Source organism: Gallus gallus, chromosome Z (assembly GCF_016699485.2).
Source record: "Gallus gallus isolate bGalGal1 chromosome Z, bGalGal1.mat.broiler.GRCg7b, whole genome shotgun sequence".
Taxonomy (NCBI): Eukaryota; Metazoa; Chordata; class Aves; order Galliformes; family Phasianidae; genus Gallus; species Gallus gallus.
In genome coordinates this window covers 79,942,412-79,958,442 of record NC_052572.1, presented here as the reverse complement: position 1 = coordinate 79,958,442, position 16,031 = coordinate 79,942,412, and the positions used below count along the sequence as shown (strand labels likewise).

Below are 16,031 nucleotides of genomic sequence, written 5' to 3'. Positions count from 1 at the left end.
ATGCATACACTGCATCAAGAACTTCCTTCCCCATTACCACAGCAGCCTTTACCTGTTTTGCCTGACTGCATTCCCTTCTGGACAGGACTTGTTTTTCAAACACGTTATCGCAAAGCTGTGTAAGGTCCTCAGTCTGTGAAGTCGATAAAGGATCCCACACATTCTTGGCAAATGCTGAAAAATAGGAATTATTTCATTCATGATATCCAAGTGGCTATCTGCTCTAGTTTCAAGGAAGCAAACATTCAAAAAGCTAAACCTTTCATTTGCAGTAACCTTAACAATGTAATTGTAACTATCAACATCATTTTACATTACCACTTATTTAAGGTTTGATTACCTAGCTGCAGTGAACGTGCTCAAGACAGCCTTAATATACCTGTAATTTTTGGCAGGATAGTTTTTTCAATCACTCTAGGCAAAACTTCTTCATCAGGATCATCATCTCTTTTTGATTCAGACGGCTTTTTGGCATCGCTGAATCCTTCTACAGCTCTGAACCAGGGCATCTCTTTCAGGTCTGTAGAATTCTGCTGAAAGATCATTCCCATTCGTTGTTCAGCTGTCAGGATTGAGAGAAAAAGCTCCATGCAAAAATGTATCTAATGATACCAAAAGATTCTCATTTAACAGTTTTACATGGATTCTAATCACTGAATGGACCAAAGCAGCAAGCTAAAACTGAACTGTAAAGCTAGATTTCAGAGGGTAGGGTTGTCAAAATGTCAGCAAACAGCTCCACATTAATAAAGATGCAAGTGATTCATATGCAAGCAACCTGACAAGAGGAAAAGATGTCCTCCTTCTAGTTAAAACTCTTATCTCAAGCTCTGGAATGCCTCTATAATCCACGGCAAAGCTCCTGTACAGAAGTCTTCCCTGCAAGCAGCATGCCCCCGTCCTGCACTCTGGCAAAGCCTGTTTTCAGGAAAAAAAAAAGATGCAGAAGACCACAAAAAGACTTCTGCGGTTTTGAACAACTGCACAGATTTAAATACCCATTACATTTCATATTTTGTATGTCTCTTAAAAGCTCAGACAGGAAAATCCTCCTTCTGTTTATTCAGCAAATACGCATCGTGCCTCTCCCAGCTCCTCGTGACCTGCTCACTAAGGCAGTTCAAATCTCAATTTGAAATACATTCCAACTTTGGACAAAAAACTGATTAAATTAAAGAAGCCTACAGTCTTATCTATTCTTTCCTAAGGCATTGGTCAGAATTGTTTAAATGCATTAATTCTATGCTGTAGAAAATAAACGATATACCATTCAAAAGGAGTATTTCTTCACTCTCCCTTGAAAATCCTTCTCAATACGGGAGGAATTTTGCTCTCATATCCTGACCAACCTTTGCTCTTCTGGAATTCAGTCACACTCTGTCAGAGCCAGTTCTTCATCAATCGGCATGCCTTCGTGGTGACCAGCTGTTTGTGAACGCTCACACATTTTCAGAAGCTTCGTCTTTTCATCACTCTCCAATCCATCATTACTTGGTTTGCCATTCCCAGCTACCAGAAGACAGGAACAAGACAAAGAGGTGAATGCAGAACACTGATTCTGCTTCTGCTCTTCATTTGGAAACTAACCAAAGTAAATAAAACCTCCTGATGAAAAATTCACAGTGTCCAGTGTAAAGCACAGTCAGTATTATCAGTGAACTGTAGGACAGGCTGTGGCTGCTCCCTCGTGCAGGGGGATTGCCAGGTCACAGCCTGAACCGGGAGGTGAGCACCTGAGTGAGCACAGGGAGGGACCCCAGATCTCTCTCTCCTTCCTGGTGACGCTTCCAGCTGTGCTTCCCAGAGTGCACACACACTCAGAGTCTGCATGCTTTGCACCCACCCCACCTGCACACCAGTTAGAACCAGAAAGGGCTACATCCCCGAGCTCACTCTTCTCAAGCTGCTGCCAGTTATCAGTCAATCCTTCTTTGTCCTCCTGTTCTACAGTGCCTGCGTCCCAAACAGCCTAATATCTACTGGAAAACTGACTCAGTTTCTCTTTTCAAGTACTGATAGACAGCCACTGAGATCAGTAATTCAAACTGACTGAGCATTTGGTCATGCTGTATTCACTATTCTACCACGGAGAAGTGATACTACGCGTCCTACTTCGGTAAGGATTTCAACTAGGACATCTAGTACAGTATGCCCACTGACAGCAGGGAGGGAGAAAAACATTACACATGAAAATAAAATATAACCCAAGAATTAACTGTGTGTTTCTACTTAAAGAATGAGATTTCAGTCAGAAAGTAACTGGTAACTTCATACTAACTTGTCAGATGCTGCATATAAGTAGATTCCGTTTCCAGCTCATCTTGCCTTCGCTTCAGTACCGACACGGCTCGCTGCTGGAGAAGTGCACGTACAGCAGATTCGAGCTCAGTTATGTATTTCAGCTGAAATATGGTAAACAGCAATCAGGTTTGAATAAAACAAATGAAAGAACAGTTTTCACAGGCTTTCAAGCATGATGGTGAGATGAGAACAAGAGCATTACAGTCTGAAAAGCAAGAGCCTGCCCACTGGAGTTATTTCAGGCTGTTTAAGACTGAAAGCCACAAACTGAATGCCAATTGCCTATTACAGGACTACCCAAGACCCTACCAAAAAGCGCTCAACGGGACACTATCGGTACAATCAGTTTGCTTCAATCTGCCTTTGAACACCTCGCCATCACAGGAAACATCTCAACGAAACCTCGTACAGTTATGTACAGTTACATAAAAACACCTCAGGCTGCAGCACAACTGACAGTAGTTGGATTTGACAATATATTCTCTGCAGGGTACCCTCATCGAGGCCAAACTCTGTGCAGCATCTTCCAACCTTCAATCTTTTATTTTTATTTTCTATTTTTAATAGTTAAGGTTTGCAGTTAAGGAAAGCAACACAGCTGATAACATAAACAAATCCTCACACAACCCAGCTAAATACCAACTCAAACCTAATGTAAGATCCTTATTACTAGTCACATGTTGCAAAGCAAATACATTTTGAGATCCCAAAACTGAATGCAAGTCCCACCTCCCATTCAGCTTTGGGACACCCTGGTTACTACACCTGAAGAAAACTTCTTCCAATAACATTCTGTTTTTTCTCCATCACAACCCAGGTGAGCCCACAGCTCAAGCCAGCGTACATATCCTACCTTAATCATTTTAGGTTACTGTGAGGGGTGGTCTGTTTCTCCTTTGTTTCCTGTTACTGGTCGTCTCTCATCATCATTTCCAAAGAAGAAATCTCATTTTTGCCTTGAGAGAATGCAGGTTCATCATCTTAAAGAAATGGGTGGCAGCAAAGGGAAAGAAAACATGCGTACTTTTTTCATTGAGACAGTTTAGTAAGTTCTCTATGTATGTTTTCATGCCCCTGTAGAACCTGTAATTCATAGCAGCATCTGAAGGCTTCTCTCATTCCTGGGCAGTTATCTTTGAACTGTCAATGCTCTCCACGTGTTTTTCATACTCCCTCTGGTGGGCACGGGGTACATCCTGCAACGATGCCATCCTAAAAAAGAACACACTCAGACAATTAAAACCACGACAAGTCAACAGTTAGCACATTCCTGAACATCTTCCGCTTAAAACAAAGCACAAAATCCTTGCTAATAGCAGCACCTGCATCGGAGCAAGAAGAACTGCAAGACTTACCCATACCAAAATTTTACAGAAGCACTGTGTGTGGACAAGATTCATGCTTTGGAAAACATCACGGGACCGAGGCGGTGCGGGTCAACGTCGATCCGCTCGGAGTCGTCGTTTCCGCGGTCTCTGGCGCCGCCGCGTGGCCGATCGGCGGGAATGGCGGCCCGCTTACGTGTCGGTGACCGCCAGGGACAGCGGACGGCGCGCCGAAGCGCTGCTGCGGACGTCGCCGTCGCTCTGGCACCGGCGCATCCGCCGATCTCCGTCACGACACCGCGTGGGTAGTGTGCGTACCCGGAAAAACGTGCATGCAAAACGCTGTGTGCGCGGTGCTGCATGCGCAGCGCGGTGCCGAGCCCTGCGGGGTCCTGGGACTGCTGCGGTGCCGAGGGGCCGCTTCACGCCCGTACCGCGACCGCCGATTCTCCGAGCCGCTCGGTTCCGCTGCTGCTGAGAGCGCTTTGAAACGGCCGGGGGACGGCGCGGGGCTGGGGGGGGGAAGGGGACGTCTGCGGGTCCGCCGCGGCGGCGAGCAATTTGGATGGCGCCGGGCGCTCAGGGGCAGCTGTGAGCCGAACCGGTCCGCTCCCGGGATGGGCTCGGGCATCAAACATCTAATGGAAATAGATGAGGGCAGCCTGGTTTAGAAGGAGGAGATCGCTGAGCCGGCGGTCCGAGAACCGGCAGGAGCGCTTAGGAGCAACAGTTGCCGAGTTGGAGTTGTCGGCGCATGCTCGCCGGACCTGGAGGACTAATCACAATAGAGAGCGGCGGATGAGCTGCACAGAGCGGTTTACGAAGCCACTTCCGCATTCCTACGCGCACGCGTTGTGCCGCCTGCAGGACTGAGCAGCGGACAGCGGCAGTTCCGCGCATTGGCCACGAGGTGGCGGCAGAGACCGCGGAAAGAACCTCGACGGGATCGATGCGGCCCGCGGCGCAATCGCTGGCGGTCAGTGCTCTGTCGGCATGACGGGGGAAGAACACGGAAATGAGAAGTGGGGGGCGGTGGGGGTGAAGACGAAGAAAACAGAGGGAAACTCCTCCAAACTCAGGAAAGCCGTGCTAAGAGCTTTACAAAAAGAAAATAATAATAATAATAATAATAATAAAAAGTTTAAAAAATTCTTTTTCCCAGCATCTGTTGCACTGTTTTTAAATATTCACATACCCAATTTAACTGCCCAGTACACAAATAAACACCCAGTACAGAATCTGGCACTCTACGGTCCTCCCAGAGCTTGTTACTGCTTTTTAGGCTGCCCTACAGGTATTCTGTCCTATCCCCTTCATTCCCGTGTCTTGCCCCCTTCCTTCACCCCGTGCCTTCCCCATTCCTTTTCAGGCTTTCCCTTTCCTTTCCCCGCTTCCTTCCCACGCCCTCCCCCTGCAACAGCCCCATGTTCTGCTGCTGTTCTCAGCTGACAATCCTTACACCACACTTTTCAAACACATCGGATCAGACTGCACACTGGCACTGATTCTTAAAAAACAACAACAACAACAAATACATACAGTATTATGCGTGGATAACAAACTCCTACCTGCTTGAAGACCAATAGCAGCTCCTCATCCTGCAGTAACTCCTGCACACGGCCAGGTCTCCCGTAGCAGGGATTTGCATCTGCAGTGGCTTCGCAACAATTGGATTTGAGTCTTTGACTTCCACCTCAATCTGCTCGACAGCAAACTGCCAGAAAGGAGGAAGAAGGAACGTGCCAGCAGTGGATGCGATCGGCAGAGCCAGCAGGGCATCCCCTGCTTCAAAGGGCACTCTGCCTTTCATCCCCACCGTGGGGCAGCCACTCTCCTGCTTTGCCTCTCCCCAGGGTCCTGCAGGGTTTGTTCCATTGCAATGCTGTACCCGCATGGCCAGCACGTGCTACGAGCCCAAGTGGAACACCTGTGCAGAACAAGTCTTCGCAAGAACAAGACCTACAACCCAGATGAGCTCCCTCTACGAAACAAAACACCTTGTGGCTACAGCCACAACTACAAGCTGTCTCAAAACTGGTCAGGATACTTGTTCCATCCCAGGATCATTCTTCACTTGCAGGCCTTTAGGTCACCCATCGCAGTCAAGATTAAATTTAGGCTACATCCCAGCCACTCAGGCCTCCCGCTGCCATTCGCTTCTATGCTCGAGGGCCCCAGAAAAAGGCCCTGGGCCTTCACAAGTGAAGCAATGCAACCTGACAGGACGGCTCTCTTGCGGAGCAGCAGTGCTTCAGGATTTGATATTCACAAAGGAACGGCAACACCTGAGCAACACAGAGGAAGGTAGCAGGCATAAAAGGGCAAAGCAAGGCAAAACCTCAGGGAAAAAAAGGGAAAGGTGAGGAGGAAAATGACACACAGCCTGCAAGGTGCCCCTAAAGAGCCATAACAAAGTCTGGCAGCACTGGCATGCTGTGCAATGGGAAAGATTTGTATATGTATATGGTCCTTACCTGTTCAGGCAACGAGTCACCTAAGTTGGGTTTCTGGGGAACAATGGGACATGCAGGTTTCCAATTCCTGGCAGCATATAGACAAGCAAGGAGAAGGAAATAAAGGATGGAAGAGCACCATCAACACAGGACAGTGCATGTCCATGCGACTCGCAAACCCACAGCTGCCTGGGTTGTTTCTGCTTTTGTAGCATTTGTGTGCTGCAGATGAGGAAAACGCTCTGCTGTTTGAGTCTTCTTCTGCAAGAGCCACCTACAGGTAAATTGCAGCTAACCTGCAGACCGAGCAGTACTGCCTGGCGTTGGTCAGGGGGAGCTCCTCCTGCCGCTTGCTGGATGGTGATGCTGACAGGGCTGCAGATGCTCTGCAGGGCCAGCTCATAGCTGGTAGCCAGGAATGGACACGGTGGGAGAAAGGAGAGAGCTGTCGGGGCCAGCCGAGGCATCCCTCACTCAAAAGCTTTGAAGCTGCATGCTGCTTCTTGGCACTTTGTCCCCCACAACTCCAGAGCACTTCCAGCTCTTTCCCTGGCAATTCACGGCTTGCACAGTGCCAAACGCAACCAAGAAAAAAAGGCAAGAAAGAAGCAAGGCCATGGCTATGCACACAAGCGGCCAGGAAGGGGTTCAGCAGGAGAATGAAACCTACACAAGTCATCTCAACAGATTCTCAGGAATTCATTGACATCTGACAGAATTTGCAACGCCAGAAGCACTGCCACGCAAACAGCACCGTATTGGGAAAGCAGCACGTCCAAATCAGCCCCCTGTGCCCTGCTCTACCCGCTCAGCCCAACACAGAAAATCAAACACACAAACTCTCTTGCTTTGGCTCACGACAGCCATCATGCCATGCTTTAGTGACACGGAGAACAGTGTCTGCAGCTACTCCGTGTCTCGCTCACCACAAGCTCGGCTGGGAGCTGCCGCTCAGCCTGACACCACAAACAGAAAAGAAGCGCACATAAGCAGATGCTCTCATCCACACGTGCAAATCTGGGGGCGAGGAATAAAAGGCTCCTTGGGCCATGGGCAAAGCAGGGAGCAGATGATAGGCAGGAAACAGGAAGGAGTTCAAGACCAGCTCTCCTGCACCAAAGACAGGGAGAGCTGAGTCAGCACCACGGGGGGACTTACGACACAGCTTGAGAGCTTACAGAGACCTGAGGTTGCCAAAGGAGGCCGCCAGGGTAACTCTCACCAGTCTTTTGCAGGGCTCTCACGGATGCTTGCGATGCTGACTTCCACTGCCTATGGCATCTGTAGAAAGCCCAGGTGACAAATGCTCAATTGGTCTGGGTAACGCTTCTATGCTTCCACGGCTAGGACTGAAACAAAAGGAAAAAAAAAAGCATGCAGCCCTATAAATTTGTCTCTCTACTGCTGCTGTCAGCGTGACACCTAGATGAGCATTATGCGTCCCTGCACCCGACTGAAGATTCATCCAAGTCTGTGGGCACTGTTAGCAGCAGTTCCCAGAACATCTTGCACCACACAAATGCAGCACGCTCCTTTTTTGCACAGGCCCCTCGTTTCTCTCATCAGCCTCAGATTCACTCCACTTCAAATACACCCATCAGAACAGCCCTTCCGTTCTGCTGAGGTAGGAACCCACTGCTGGGATGTCCCCCACTCCCGTTCCCCGCTATGTCCAGCACCGGGGGGAAAGGAAGAGACACTGCCATCACCTACCCAGACTTCTTGCAGGGCCTTCCAGACGCTCTCACATCACAGGGAGAAGCAGTAGAGCTCTTGTGGCACAAAGCTCAGAGAAGGCTGCAGAAATCAAGGTTGCCGTGAAGGTGCTGCTTTCAAACAACGTGACTTAGCGGGCACAAGATGGGAAAGACAAGGTTCCGGTTCAGAAGCCTCCAATCCCGTGAATGTGGCTGTCTGCAAAGACCACAGCTGCCTGCTTTCCAGCAGGGAGACGCTCACCTAGCAAAGCAAAGCACTCACCCAGCAGATGCCTTTCCTACAATCATAGCATCAGCAATGTTGGAAAAGACCTCCATGATCATCCAGTCCAAACACCCACCTACCACCAATATTTCTTCCCACTAAGCCACGTCCCTCACTACAACATCCAGTGTCCCTTGAACACCTGCAGGGACAGGAACTCTATCACCTCCCTGGGCAGCCCGCTCCAGCGGCTGACCACTCACTGGGAGTTCTTCTTCACATCCAACCTCAATCTCCCCTCATGCAACCTGAGCCATTCCTTCTAATCCTAGCACTAGTTCCACGGGAGAAGAGGACCACCCCCACCTCAACACAACCTCTCGTCACATAATTGGACAGAGGGAGAAGGTCTTCCCTGTGCCTCCTCTTCTCCACACTAAGGAATCCCACTTCCCCAGCCGCTCCCCATCACACTTGTGCTCTACACCCCTCACAGCTTCATTGCGCTTCTCTGGACACACTGCCGGCTTGCAGGGTCCCCCTTGTAGTGAGGGGCCCAGAACTGAACACACTACTCAAGGAGAGGACTCACCAGTGCTGAGTGCAGTACAGTGGCGATGATCACTTCCCTGCTCCTGCTGCCTCCGGCCCTTTGCAGTGCACTTCCACTCTAAACCGTTCCTTCTGCGCTACCGCTCGGATCCCCTTAGGGCTGGAGCTCAAGAGGTCAACACAACACAAAGAACACAACGTGCAACTGGAAGGCATGTCTCAAAGCCTGAAGAGTGAGAACGGGACCCTGCAGTTAGAGACTCTGAGAAGGGCCTCACAGGATGCCTGGGGAAGGGGACCTGCAAGTCAGACGCAAGGGAAGAGCAACAGCTCTCCCTCCTTTTCCTGGTAACAGCGAGATAGGAGTGGGAGTTATAGGTTGTGTGATTGTTATCACATCTGCTGAGTGTTCCAAACCGTGGATCTAATCATTTCAGGTCCAGATGACTTTCCGAGGTCGGAAGAGCTCGTGGAGGGGGAGGGTTCCAGCCCTGTTTGGACCAAAAGAACTGTGCCAACTGCAGGGAAATGAGACAGCGGTGCAGAAATCCAACCGTCTCTGATTGCAAAAGCTGAAGAATGGCAACCTGGGAAGTTATTCCTAGCAAATCCACCGGTGAAATTGCAGCTAGGAGAGCAGGAGAAAGAGGTTTCGTTTCCGGTGGGCACGAGTGCCTCTTACCGCCCGGAGATGATTTTGCAACACAAGTTGGAGCTACTGCCCAACAAGAAAAGGCTTCCCTTTTGGATCAGTTCAAGAGAGGCTGAGAAAATAAGGAGGAATACATACATGCCTGTAGATGCCAGGTTCTCCAGAACCGTTCCTCTGGCAAGACTGATCAGAACACATGGATGCAGAGAGTCAATTCAATACACTGGAGCTAAGGGTCAACAAGATGAACTGACTGAAAATGCTAAGTCTGGCTTACATGCAACTGGGACAAACAGTGGGTACCCCCAGAAGTTACAGGAATCTTCACTAAGGCATGCTTAGCCGTGTGGCTATCAGGGATGCCTGGTAGAGCCAAAAGTAGCCCTAAGTTCAAAGCAAGATCTAGGGGTAGCCCACTCAGGGTTAAGCAGTGCCCTTGAGGATATGCAAGTGGAGAAGGAGAAAAGAAACCATAGATAACTTGTGGATTTCGGATTACTAATTGAATGTGAATCCATACAATACTCCAACCTCTCCGATGAATCCATATGATCCATACACTTTAGTAACTAAGTTAGGGAATGAGTAGGTGGAGTTTGCCTTCTGGATGTGAAGGACGCCTTTTCTGCCTGGTTTGGCCAAAGGAAGCCTAAGGTGATTTGCCATTGAATAGGAGAGCCCCAGTCCGGGACAAAAAAGACTCAGTTCACCTGGACAGTGTTAGCCAGGGCTGTGAGAGCAGCCCGAGGATTTTGGAGAACTGCTCAATCGGGAGCCTGAGATTTGGGTTCCTCCATCCCCGGCGGAACTTGACTGCAGCATGTGGATGCCACAGAAACAAAGAGGGCTGTGTGCAATGGACTGCGAATGTGCTGAATTTCTTGGTTTCAGTGATGATCGACTTTCTCAACAGAAGGCACCAAGAACTCAACGGCAAGGGACCTATCTGGGATAGGAGATTACAGCTCGACTCGGAACCTCAAGGACTGCCAGGAAAGAAGCCATCTGCCAAAGCCCTGAGCCACAAAGTGCCGAGGAACTCCGTACATTCTCAGGAATGACAGCAGGGTGCCAACCGTGGATACACGGCTACGGACTGGTGGTAAAGCCCCTTCAGGAACTCAGTAAGAGATGGCCAGAGTGGTTGAGGGCGGTGGCTGCACCAGTGCTCAACATTCAAGAACCTTGGACATCTACACTAGGCCAAAGAAGAACAGTTGGAATATCTCATACAGTTTCTATACTGTTTTGGAGGTAAAAGGGGGCATGGGCTCTCACCCCCAGGGCTTCCTGAAATACCAGGCCATCCTGGTACAGCAGAATGATGCCAGAAATAACTGCAACTCATATTGTCAACCCAGCATCTCTCCTTTGCGGAACTCCCAGAGAACAAGCATTTCAGGACTGCTTGGAAACAACCGAAGCTATGCACTGTTACCAGTCGGACCTGAAAGATGAATCCTTAGAAGATTCAGAAGACACCTGGCTTACTGATGCAAGCAGGTTGGTGAGACAAGGAAACCGTAAGGCAGGATATGCAGGAACTGCTACTGACAAGGTCACCGAAAACACAACCATGACCTGAGGGGACTGTCTCTAGGAAGCCTGAAATAAGTGCCTTGACAAGAGCCTGACATAGCATCTGTCCATATAATTACGCAGTTGGGATGCTGCATGCTCACAGGACCAGCTGAAGAGAGCAAGGATTGCTCACACACGAGGAAAAACAGCTGATGTAAATCAACAAAGAGCGTGGCTATCATCCATTGTCAAGGACATCAGAAAGGAAACACCATACCGGAAAGTGGAGAGAAGATGGTGGATCAGGGGGCAGAGCAGGTCGTTGAAGAGGGCTTTAATTCCAGACCGTAAACAGAGGTTACAAAGCACGATCCTAATACCAGCAAAGGGCTACAAGTGGGCCTCTTGGGAAAGGGACCTTCCAGGGCAATAGAGACAAAGTGACTTCCTGAAAACCCCAAGAAAAGGGGGGGATCGCTGGATGTTGGCACTCACTGATACCTTTTGGGGATGGCCAGAGGTATTTCCCTGGAGGACTCCTAAGGCTCGGGAAGCAACGAAAATGCTGTTACATGCTGTTAATTCCAACGTTCGGGGTTCCTGGAGCATTCTCAGCAGATCGAGGCCCACATTTTTGCCAAGGTGGTCCAACAAGAAGCACATGACTGGGAACTGATTGACTGGAGCACTGACGCTCCAGTGCACCACGTATTGCCAGGTGACCGTGTTTACGTACAATCTCCCTCCGATTACCTCTGGAACCCAAGTGGGAAGGACCCTACCAACTTCTCCTGACCACCCACACCACGGCCAAGGTAGAGGGGCTTACACCGTGGATACATCATACCTGCCTGAAGAAAGCACCAGGACCACAGTGGACAGCACAAGAGAGAGGACCGCTGAAAATCAGGATCCGAAAGCACGGATAAGAGTTTGAGAATGGTCAGTACGACTGGTGTAGTAGTCACAGCTTGGCAAGAGAAGAGCTACTTCCGAAGAACTGAGAAAATGGGCCAGGCTCTCAACAAATCTGGTTGGATATGCAATGCCCTCCCTAGAGGAGGGAAAGGTGCCCATTTATGGGATAGTGGCACTACATTTGACCCTTCCACATTGGCTAGAGCACGGAAAGTGTAAGTTTGGGATAGAAGACAAGCCACAAAAGGGACCTACATGGGATTGACTAGTTACTAACTCTACTAGGTCTATCTCTGCAGACAGAAAAACTGACGGTAAAGGTGGGGTGGGGGTTGGCTGACAGAACTTGACAGGCATAGGGTGTAGTGGGGGTTGGACCAAAGTGTGGGGTGTGATCCTAGAATCGATAAGGAGTCACACTGGCTCTCAGAGAAGAAAACATACTCGGAATTGTAGGGATGGGAGCATCGTTCACTCTTCAGGAAAAGATGGCCAGGCCATGTCAGTTACCTCATGGATACCACATGGTGGTTACGTGGGGACACTCAGGCACGGAATGCAGTACCTTTACATTGGACAGGGACTTGCACTACAGGATACTTAATAGCCCAGACCACAGTGCATGAGGAGATCCCTCGGGGACTCCTGAGGACCCCTGGGATTCAAATGAAGCGTACATACAACCCCCTAGCTATATAGAACAAGGGATACCACTGCTTTCCGAGAGCCTTACCCGGCCCTAGGAGTTGCCCAGCTAGAAAAAGCTAGAGTCAATATCTCTGCAACTCTGGAAATCATAGAGAATGGCACAACGGATGCATTACGAGCAATCCAAGAAGAAGTATCCCCTTTATCCAAGCAGTGCTCCAGAATAGGATGGCACTAGACCGATTAACAGCCAAGGAAGGAGGGTATGCACAGTAATAAGTCAGAGTCGCTGTGCTTACAGCAAGAAGGATTTAAGAATCGAGAGAGATTGATGGAAAGTTTGGGAACAGACCAAAGTCCTGCATAGGACAAGTCAGGATGACCCCAGCTGGAAGGAGATTTAGGGAACTTGCTTACTAGCTGGCTACTGAGTCTAGGATGGTTAAAGCAGCTCTTCCTAGTTTGCATCCTCTAGGTGCTGTTGGGAGGTTTTACCTGTGTCATGATGAGATGCTCTGCCTGCCTGTGCCGGAGTACTAGAAAGAAAAAAGGAGATATGGAAGAGACATGCGTTGAGGCCAAAGGTGGGAAGTAGGGCCTATTTTGGGACACGTAGAACAGAATCAAAATGATCTAGCAGGTTGAAGTCCTGCTAGACTATAGAAAAGGGGGGAACTGAAGAGTGAGAACAGGAGCCTGCAGTTAGAGAGAGAAGGGCCTCACAGCAGAAAAGGAAAGTAGCTGCACAAAGTAAAAATAAGAGGCAAACAGAGAGAGTTTAGGTAGAGAGTGTTAGAAAACAAGGGATTGCAAGCACTTTCACAGACCACTAGGTCTGGAATAACAGGGAGGATGAAGGCCATCGAGATAAGGGCTGGAGAGCAGCTGAAAAACACGTGCAGGGAGCTGATTAGATGTCTACAGGGCAAGTTAGTGTGAATGGTAGGTGGAGCGATCCCCCTTGCACCAGGGAGTACGCGCGTCACCAAGAAACACATGCCTGCTCTATATCCTTACCGGCTATACGGTCTGATTGCCGCACGTCAAGCCCAGAAGAGACACCTCTCTCACCTTGGGCAACAGCTCACCACCAAGAGCCAGGCCTTGCAAACTTGGTTGATCTGAAGAAGGCGGGAGGGGGCCGCACATCACAACAGAAATATCCATTTCACATTGCAGCTCCATGGAGAGAACAACACCAACTAACAGGCCTGAATGAATTCGCTCACAGGATGAACAATGAGATTGTTCTTCATTAAAAAGCACACAGAGATTCCTAAACCAAAAAGAGAACGGCAGCACGTCAGATCGGCCAAACGATTCCTGTTCGTACGCCTCATCCTCTTACCCCAGTGCCTCGCCTCATCCCTTTCCCCTACTCCTCCGTGATGCCCACTGGCTTCAAGTCAGGTCGCAAACACATAGGACTCCTTCCACACGACTCCAGCAGAAAGGATGTCACACTTGTTCCATACACTCAAACGGACCAAGCAGTGCTATCACACTCAACACACGCAGAAGCAGCCAAACCCTGAGCAACGTACGTCCTCCCGCTGCACTACTGGAGCCCGCAGCTCACCTTCACACCTCCGGGGATTTCTGCTCTTCTACACTGACGCAGCCTCGCTACAGCTCCATGGGCGTCACACAAGGCCTGCAGGACCTCTTGCTCCGCAAACCCCGTCTGCAGGCATTGCTTCATGAGGTTCACCACCTGCCCTCCTGAGCAAAAACAAGCACTGAGAACGACAGCAAAGCACACTGGATTCCACCTGGCCTGGTCCCCAAGCCTCAGGCCATACCCTGCTACGCAGACTCATCCCCAGAGCCTGGCTGGACAGCAGCACATGCATCATTCCTCAAAGCCCAGCCAAGCAGCAAGGGAACAAAGTGTTGCGACAGCTGAAACAAAAATGCTCGGGACATTCTGCCAGCAGACGTGAACAGATCTACCACTGAGCAACAGGACCGTGGGACAAACAGCAGAAAACAACCCACCTCAAGAACTAACTCGTTTCCGCTTGGTCCAGATGTCTGTATGCTCCCTCCCACGGCCCAGGCCGCTGCTGAGCTGCTCCTCTTTTGTGGCAGGATGACAACGGTGCCCATGGCATGGGGTGGCTATGCACAGCATGCCTCTACTTGCTTTTCCTCTCTCCGTCTTCCATCACCAAACAGCACCTTCAATCTCTCCCAGCTAAAAAATCACTTGGGCAAAAAAAGAACTGGCAACCTTACTTTTAAAATTACTACTTGATGCTTTAAAGCAGAAGCTCACCTAGCAAGGACACCTACCTTAGACAAGTTCAACCTACACGGAAAGTTATTCCTCTGCGTCTGCAAACTTGGCACGCATTTTCAGCTGCATAGTCTGCCCAGTTCTCAGCACAGCTTACCATCCCACGAAAGCCAGTTCACCGACGCCATCTTTTTCTCTCTTCTGAAACAACTCTACTGCTGCAAGAAGGCAACGATTACAGTCACACAATCACAGAACTGTAGAGATGGAAGGGACCTCTAAAGATCACTGAGTCCAACCCTCCCCCCGCGCAAAACAGGCTCCATGCAGCAGGCTGTACTGTAGGCATCCAGCTGGGTTTGGAGTATCTTCCAGAGAAGGACAATCCACAACTCCCTGGCAGCCTGACTACATACCCCCGCCCAGAACCTCCCCACAGCCCACCTATAGCCCCAAATCCTCCGATGGCTCAACACAGCCCCAGAACCCCCCTAGAGTACCCCTCAGCTCCTTATAGACCCATACGCCTTAACAGTCCCTGCACAGCCCCCGTCACACCCATATCCCCCCTATAGAATCATAGAATCGCTAAGGTGGAAAAGACCCACACGGATCATCCAGTCCAACCATCCGCCCTTCATAAGGTTCTCGCCTAAACCATGTCCCTCAACACAACATCCAACCGCTCTTTAAACACTTCCAGCATGGTGACTCAATACATCTCTAGGCAGCCCATTCCAGTGCATGACCCCCCTTGAAGACAAGTAGTATTCCTACGTCAAGCCTGAAACTTCCCGACGCAGCTTGAAGCATTCCCTATCGTTAGACCAAGAGTCACCGGGAGGAAGAGGCCGACCCCAGCTCACCACACATCCCTTCAGGTAGTTATAGAGAGCAATAAGGTCCCCGCCTTCTCTTCTCTAGGATCTGAACAACCCCAGCTCCTCCAGCCACTCTCATAAGGCCTGTGCTCCAGAGCCTCACCAGCGTTGTTGCCCTCTCTGGAAACACTCAGGGCCTCGATGTACTTCTACATGAGGGGACCAAAACTGCGACACAGTATCGAGGGCGGCCTCAGCAGTGCACGAGTAGGGGAATAATATTTCCCCGTTCCTGTGTGCACACTATTCTGATACAAGCCAGGATGCATTGGCCTTTTGGCCACATGGGCACACTGCCGGCTCTGTTCAGTCTAGCATCAATCAAACACCCCCAGGTCCATTTCCTCTACACAGTTTCCAGCCATATGCCCCAAGCCTGTAGCAGTTGACCTGGGGTTATTGGGCCCAAAGTGAGACCGGAATTTGGTCTTGTTGAATCCCACCATTGGCTTCAGCCCAGCTATCAAACATCCAGATACCTCTGTAAGGCCTCGCTACCTCAGACAGATCGACACTTCCAGCTAGCTTGGTGTATCTGCAAACTTACTGAGGGTGCATCAATGCCCTCATACAGTCATCAATAAAGATCATTAAAGAGGGACAGGCCCCAGCACCGAC

The 16,031-nt window shown here is 49.8% G+C and overlaps 1 pseudogene; it reads right to left on the bottom strand.

The window, feature by feature from the left end:
- Positions 1-16,031, bottom strand: part of LOC112530760 — an 851,315-nt pseudogene that overhangs the window by 385,264 nt on the left and 450,020 nt on the right.